The 8501-nt window shown below is 30.9% G+C and overlaps 1 pseudogene; it reads left to right on the top strand.

Moving 5' to 3' along the window:
- The first annotated feature begins 576 nt into the window (after nucleotides 1-576).
- Nucleotides 577-2955, top strand: LOC100786603 (plasma membrane ATPase 4-like; annotated as a pseudogene).
- Nucleotides 2956-8501: the final 5546 nt, after the last annotated feature.

Genomic DNA, 8501 nt, shown 5'->3' with positions numbered 1-8501 from the left:
TAGATTTAATCTTTGATCAAACTTCAACCACAAATCTATTCTATTTTGTTGAGAGCTAGCAATGGCTTGGTAGGACAAAAGATATTAGGTATTAATCAAGCTTGGAGTAGAGCTTGATTTGTAGATCTAGAAGAGGCCGTGACACAATACTTGTAACTTGTGAGAAGTTAGTGGAACTTGGTAGTTAGTCAAGAACTGGATATAGTCTTAATACTGCTTAGTGGGTTTAACAATAGCTTGTTATGGCTTATGGCATACAAATAATTCATGTCTTTGTTACTCATATTCTTTGTCGAGGATGTCTACTATTGTTGTACTTGATGTGCCTTGCTAATTGCTATAGTAACTAGGAATATTGGAGACCAAAGTATTGTAACTACTCACTAAATTTAGATATTTATGTTGTTAAATTGACTAACTATGCATTCAAGTTCCTTCAAGGTGACAAATGAGCCAATGTAGTTCATCCTTGGTCCAGGTCTCGAACCTAGAGCTTGACAGGTAATAATAATAAGTAATGATTATTGGTTTTGCTAATTGAGTTACACGGTCAAAAATGAACTTGGATTTAGCGTTATTATTAGTGCAGTCTTAACTAGCAAAACTATTTTTCAAAGAATGAAGAACTACATCGTATGTTACTTTTCGCTTTCTTGATATACATGTTCTTTTTTCACTCAACATGTTGAAAATTATTAACTCTTAACACCTTTTTCTTCGCATTTCAGATCTATGTAGTATCTATCACAATCCGTATAGTGGTAAGTAGAGTGTTGTTGTCATTATTATAAGTAATTCATTGTGACACTATATGAATATTGATCATTTTGTTTTTTGTGTTTCTGAATGCAGTTTGGCTTCATGTTTATTGCACTGATTGGAAATTTGACTTCTCACCCTTGATGGCTTTGATTATTGTCATTCTGATTGATGGTAAAGTTCTTATTTCCCTTAAATATACCATGAAATCTCTTTATATGCTGAAAGGGACAATAATGATCTAAAACAACATTGGTCATACTATCAGGTAGGGGAGTTAAAAAAACTGGTTTAGGGATTGAACTGAATTGTAACCGAACCTAAGTTGAATTGATTTTTTACCAGAACTAGTTCAAGAAAAAATGAGTGCACTATTTTATAAAACCAATTCGGTTAATCAAATTGTTTCTACAAAACCAGTTCGGTTAACCGAATTGTTTTTACAAAACCAGTTCGATTAACCAAACTAGTTTTTATTTGAAAAAAATAGTTCAAAAACTAGTTCGAAAACCAGTTCGAAACTAGTTCAGCTCTTAGAACTAGTTTAAAACTGGTTAAAAACTAGTTCAGTTTAAAACCAATTTTTTAAAATCAATTCGGTTTGGAATCAGTTTCTAAATCAGTTTGACTATTTGGATATAAAACCGAACCGGTTAAAAAGGTTTGAAACCAATTCGGTTCAGTTTTTTTACCAAACTAGTTTTTGCACACCCCTACTATCAGGAACAATCATGACAATTTCAAAGGACAGGGTTAAGCCATCTCCCTTTCCTGATAACTGGAAACTAAATGAAATCTTTGCTACTGGGGTTGTGCTTGGAGGTTACTTGGCACTGATGACTATTATATTCTTTTGGGCAATCAAAGAGACGACATTTTTCCTTGTAAGAAATATTTACCTTTCATTGCTTTCATATCACATTTTAATGTTGTTGTTTTGGTTCAAAATGTTTGACATCGTTCCCTTGTTCATCACCGAAGGACAAATTTGGAGTTAGACCAATTCATGAAAATCCAAATGAAATGACTGTAGCTTTGTATCTATAAGTCAATATAGTCTGCCTAGCTTTGATATTTGTCACTTGCTCGTGCAACTGGTCCTTCATCGAACGCCCTAAATATTGTTGTTAGTAACTGCTTTTGTTATTACTCAGCTGGTAAGAATGATGATATATTACATCATATATGCTAGAATTGGATTTATGTAACTGAAATTTGATCAAATTAGGATGTTACTATTTTCATTATCAAAACATTAAGAGAGAAGGGTGGAGTGATATTTTTGAGCTTATGGTCATGCAGATTGCTACAAGAATAGCAGTGTATGCCAATTAGGGCTTTGCAAGGATCCAAGGAATTGGTTGGGGTTGGGAAAGAGTGATTTGGCTCTACAGTATTGACTTCTATTTCCCACTTGACGTCATGAAGTTCGCCATCTGCTTGCATGATTTATTCACTCATACTTGTTCTGGAATGGCGAAGTTTCAATGAATAGGTTTCAAATTTGTGATTATTGTATGAAAATTAATGTTGTGACATACTGTCTTCACCATCAAGAAAGACTATAGTAAAAAGGATAGGGAAGCTCAATGGGCTCTTTCTCACAAGACCCTGCATGGACTTCAACCACCAAAAATTTCTAATATCTTCAATGAAAAGAACAGTTATAAAGAACTCATTAAGAGCAGTTATAGAGAACTCAGTGAGATTTCTAAGCAGGCCAAAAGGAGAGTTGAAGTTGCAAGGTAAGCTACCACATTTCCTAGCTTGTAAGATTATCATATCAATATATGGTCTAGGTTTTCTAAAATGAGAAACTCACTTTAGAAGGTAATTAAACTAAGTTATAAAGAAATTATGATGAAACAATTAATAGTTAATATTAAAATATTGCAAGCACATACATAAGAAATTATGAATGTGTTGGAATATCAATCAATTTTATTATCAACAACTGAGATTACTTATACAAGCCAATTCCTCACAATTATTAAAATATGAATGACTATTTTGTGTTGTTTCATTATATGTTATATTCAGATAAGTCTTGGAGTGGAACTAATACATGAAATTTATCTCTTTTTCGCTTACTGTTACAGGCTTCGTGAGCTTCACAAACTTAAGAGACATGTTGAGTTTGTGGTGAAGCTGAAGGGTCTGGACATTGACACAATCCAACAACATTACACCGTGTAATAAACAATATAAGAACGATGTAGATAGAAAAGGGCCAAAATTGAACGATGTGAAAATCGTCTTAGAAATATGACATTCTAAGATGGTTTTGACTCAAAATCGCCTTATAATATTTAGAATCTAAGACAGTTTTCAGTCAAAAACTGTCTTAGAGACGTGTCATTTTAAGATAGTTTTGTTTGAAAAGATTCTAAGTGAAAACCATCTTAAAAACGTAACGTCCTTAGATGGTTTTGACTGAAAACTGTCTTAGATTCTATAGATTCTAAGACGGTTTTCAGACAAAACCATTTTAGAATGTCACATTTCTAAGACGGTTTTCAATGAAAACCATCTTAGAATACTAACTTTTTAAACATTTTTTAAACCATAATTAAAATTATCTAAAACGATTTTATGAAACTGATGTAGAAACCTTCCAAACCAAGACAGTTGGATGAACACTTTCCACAACGGTGGCATCAAAGATAGTTCTGGAACCATTGTCGAATGTGTTTTGAAGTCAACGTTGAAAGCTTTTTTCTCTAGTAGTGATGTGTAAATATTATTATTTTAACTTGGAGAGTCAACATTTTATATTTGTTGGATCAAGTTATTTTCATGGGACCTTCTGCATCGAGGGGACATGACAAGTGAGCTCTTGATGCAACTAGACAACACATGGTGTAGTAGAATGAATTTGCTCTTTCGAGTGCAATGAGACAATGCATGGTGACCAGCAAAATGAATTTGTTGTTTCATCACATCAAGTGAATAGTGACCAACAAAACATATTTCTTGATGTGTAGCCAACAAATTAATGTCATTGTGTTTTATATCTGGCAGAGACATGTGGCACGCGTTGCTTGAACCAACAATTTAAGGTTGCTATTTGTTTATATTCCATCTATCTTCTATGTGTTTTTGTTCCAACAATTCAAGGTTGCTATTTATTTATATTCCATCTATCTTTTATGTGTTTTTATTGTTTCATGGAACATCATTAGTCTCAACTATCTAACAAAATTTAACTAACTTGACATTCTTGAACCAACAATTATACAATCATTGGTTTACATGGAAGCGTTTCTCAATTTTTTTAGTAAAAAAAATATGTGACAATAAAACAAAACTCAAAATAATTGTTTCATCTTATTCAGAGTAAAAAATAAACTCATGCCAATAATATGTTTTTGAATGAATTCATTTTAATAAAAAATTTGTAAAAATTATCCAAATGGGTGAATCACTCGTTAGAGGTTCGCAACTAATATATTTAACATGCGGTCTGCACGGGTCACATATCCAACACTCCAATATTTATCTTCTATTATATTATGTAAATAAATAGTGAAATTGTGTTTCACAATAATTTTAACAGGTAGAGGAGACGGAGGCAAGTGGTGAAGACGTTCGCTCAGTGGGTCGAACGTACTAAACTTTCTTCCATTGGTGCATGAAGGCGAGGCAATTTTATTTTATATCATAAGTATTTTTACAATAAAAAAATATGAGAGCACTTATTTTTGTTTTCTTTATCTATTTGCATATTCATTAACAAAAATAATTATTTATAGAAAAGATATAATTATTTTTAATAAGTTTACTTAATTTTTTATGAAGAATTTTTTTAAGTAAAAATATAATAATAGTTTTATGTTCAAAATTCAATACAACTACGTTGTTTGGTTCTGTTTAAACTATACGTTATATGTTTAAAATCACATATAATCAAAATTTAATACAACTATGTTGTAACGTTTAAACTGCTAGAATGTTATGCTCGTAAGTCTTATGGTGAAATAGAGATGCAATAATTAAATATTTTTTAGTTTTATCTAATAGACATATGGTGTTGTTATCTAAAACAAAAATAGGCATATGTATAGATATACAAGTTTTTTTTTTTCCAAAAAAATTCAAAGAGGGATAGATTTTGAAAATTTAACCAACAGGAGTAAATCATATTTTAGAAACACGACTTTTAGACCAAAGTCGCATATATTTTTATAACTTTTATCTTCTTTTTTTTTTAATTTTTAATAGAAATCGTGAAACAATTATAAGTCGTTGTTAAAAAAATAAAAAATAGTAGAAGTCGTGGTTAGATTCTCGACTTCACTAAAACTAATTAAAAATAAAAAATATAACGCGTATATATTTTTAAAAAATATATTTGGTTTAATTATTTATTTAATTTGAATAGTTATAAAAAAAATATTTTGGTCTTATACTTAATAGCATTTTAATACCTATACATACTGTTTTTAACCTCTTTTAATTCCTTCACATATCATTTTAATCCTTTTTAAATCATAACGGTACGAACTAGATGAATTAAAACTAATATGAGTAAAAACTAAAAGAAAATATTTTTAAACTATACAAATCAAATGAATAATTAAATTAATTTCATTTATTTTTGGTTGGAAAATAATAATTTATTAAAGCGGCATATTAATTCACAACTTCTTGAAGAAAAAAAATACAAAAAATTGTGCTTTTTTATTCACGACTTCTATAAAAAATAAATGTAGAAGTAATAAGAGATACGACTTTTCTGTTTATTTTTTTAAAGGCAAAAGCACAAATCTATTGATAAAAAAATAGTTACACTAGACCTATACGATCTGTAGAATAAGTGAAACTTAAGGAGGAAGGCAATACAAAACCTGCCTAAGTATCCAAAGCCTTCCAAAAGAACCAAAAAAATGTATAGTCACCAAAAACATGAGATCACCACGGGAGGTATAGAACACGAGGACACGTGAAGACCCCATTGTATTGTGTTTAATATTTTGATGATGAGTTATTTTGTAATGTGTAATAAGCTCCTCATTAGTATGAATACTAGTATATCTTAGTATGTTTGTTACAAGCTTTATATGCTAGAATGTATGTGATTCATCCATCTTAGGCTAGTAAATGCATTTCATTTTTCCTATATTGATATCATAGTAAAAATCCATCGCTAAGTTTAATTAAGGATTGAATCTAGTCAAAATTTGTTTTAAAAATGCTTAAGCTTTCAATCCTAGAACTACTTAATCGATTATGTAATAGATTAATCGATTAACTTGAGGCCCCTATTTTTGGAAATAGCAAAGGCTCACATTTAATTGGTTATCTTAAGTATATAGTCAATTATTTCATTCTGGAGGAATTAATTGTTGCACACTTAATTCATTGTATGGGTATATAATCAATTATTTGTTCTTCAAGAGACTAGTGATGGCAAGAACGAATTAATTGATTATCTCAAGCATATAATCAATTATTTCTATTATGAGTCTATATAAACGAACTTTTTGAAGACTCTCGTGTGTGACCCATTTTTCATATCTCACTTCAATTTTTCACTAAAAGAAACTCACAAAACCTTGGTGTCATCACCCTTTTGATTCATTACTAAAAAACCTTTTCTATATCAAGAATCATTAGATCTTTGCCATGGAATCATGAAGAAAACTTGAAAAAGCATTAGGAAGTTCATCATTACATCTTTCACCAATCAAGTGAATTCTTTCTATAAACTCTGCATTGTAGTTGGATCTTGAGTAGGTTTCAAAGGATTAGGTGCATGTAGTAGATTTCTACATGTGATTGGTTTCTTCTTGATAAGTTTCCAAGAAGGTATGCATATGTGGTTTCATAAGCATGTAGGTTTGTATGTAAAACTCAAAATTGTTAGTGGAAGATGAAGCTCGGGTTGCTTTGGATCAAATTAAATGTATAAATCTCTTGAGTAAATTTTTCTAAACCCTTCATCTTTTTACTTTCTTGCATTTGGTTCTTTGTGTTTAAAGGTGAATTTTGATTTTAGTCTTTTAATTGAACATTAACATTATTACATGTAAAGGAATAAGGTGATTTGATAAAGCATTTCAACTTCTAAATCAACAAGGGATTAAGATTGAAGGGGATATTGCAAAAAGTGTAATCACATTTATTTGAAAAGGTTTTGAAAACCAATCCATCCCCCTCTTAGTTATTTCTCCTAAGTCATTATACCAAACCTAAGTGACAAGAGCTATTTTGATTGTCATTCAAATTGTTTTTAAGATCCTGTAATAATGACTAAAAATTAGCAAACATTTGCTAAAGATGCTTCCATTAATATACCCTGCTTTTTACGGGTGGAAACTATCCTTTCTGGAAGATCCATATGAAAATCTTTCTTGAATTGTTGATAGAGGAGTGTGGGATGTCATTGAAAATTACCCCTATGTACCTATGCATGTAGTAGATGGTAAAGAGGTTGAGAAATATTTTAATACTTGGTCTCAAGAAGAAAATAGGCATGCCTAATATAATCTCAGAGCTAAAAATATTCTTTCTTCCGCTTTGACTCTTGATGAATTATCATATCTCGTAGTGTACAAGTGCAAAGGAGATTTGGTAGATTCTAGAAATAACCCATTAAGGAAAGAAAGAAGTCCAAAAAGCAAGAAAGAACACTTTCGTTCAAGAGTATGAGATGTTTAGAATGTTGTCGGGAGAAAGCATCTCAAAGGTGGATAAGTGTTTGACTCATATTTTAAATCATCCGATGGTTCTTGGCAAAACATTCAAGAAAGAATGCCTCAACATTAAAGTTCTAAAAGTCTCAATAGAACTTTGCAACTCAAAGTCACAACTATATCATAATCAAAGAATGACATCAATGAATGTAGCTACAATCTTTGGAAAGCTAAGAGAGCATGGATTGGAGTTAGGAAGACTAAAGGAAGATGAAGAGATTGACCAGAAAAGGAAGGGATTGGCTCTTAAACCTACCACTTCAAATCATGGAGAAAGTGAAGAAGAGAAATTGAAAAAAATCAAAAAATGAAAATCTAAATTTACTTGTCGAAAAGTTCCCCATGTTCATAAGGAAGAAAATTAGAGACAAAGGAACTTTTCACGAAAAAAGAGCATTAAAAAGATTGAATCCACATCAACAACCTACACTTACTTTGAATATGAAAAACAAGGACACATTAAGGTAGATTTCCCAATCTACCTAAAGAAGCAACAAGGTGGAGATAAGAAACCTAAGAAATCAAGCAAGAAGAGAAGAGCCTACGTAGCTTGGGAGGACAATGATGAAAGCTCTTCAAGTTGTTAGATCAAAGCTTGAATTCCTTAGTTTTTAGTTTGGTTTGATAATTTTGCAATGCCTAACATGTTTAATAGATGTGGCATTTGAATTGAATGTTTTAGACCAGGTATGTGTGTGATACAGTCTTAGTCTTTTTCATGCTTAGTGATTGATCAAATATGAAGTGAATGAAGTATTCTTATTCTCTAAGTTTCTTAAGAACTTACTTTTACTTGAAATTTGACTAGCAACATCGAATTAATCGATTGCCTCATTTGGTAATTGAATGCCCAAGCCAATTTCAGAATAAGGAAGGATCTACAACTTAGGATAATTTATTACCCCATTTGATAATCGATTACCAGGCTTCTAGAAACAAAGAGAAGTTCTCTGTGTGATTCTATAATCAATTACCACACATGATAATCGATTATCTAGTCATCATAGAAGGAACCAAAATTCTTAGGCTGAAACGAATTAATCGAAT

Source organism: Glycine max, chromosome 1, assembly GCF_000004515.6.
Source record: "Glycine max cultivar Williams 82 chromosome 1, Glycine_max_v4.0, whole genome shotgun sequence".
NCBI lineage: Eukaryota > Viridiplantae > Streptophyta > Magnoliopsida > Fabales > Fabaceae > Glycine > Glycine max.
The sequence above is the reverse complement of the archived record's forward strand: the minus strand, read 5'-3'. Positions and strand labels throughout refer to the sequence as shown.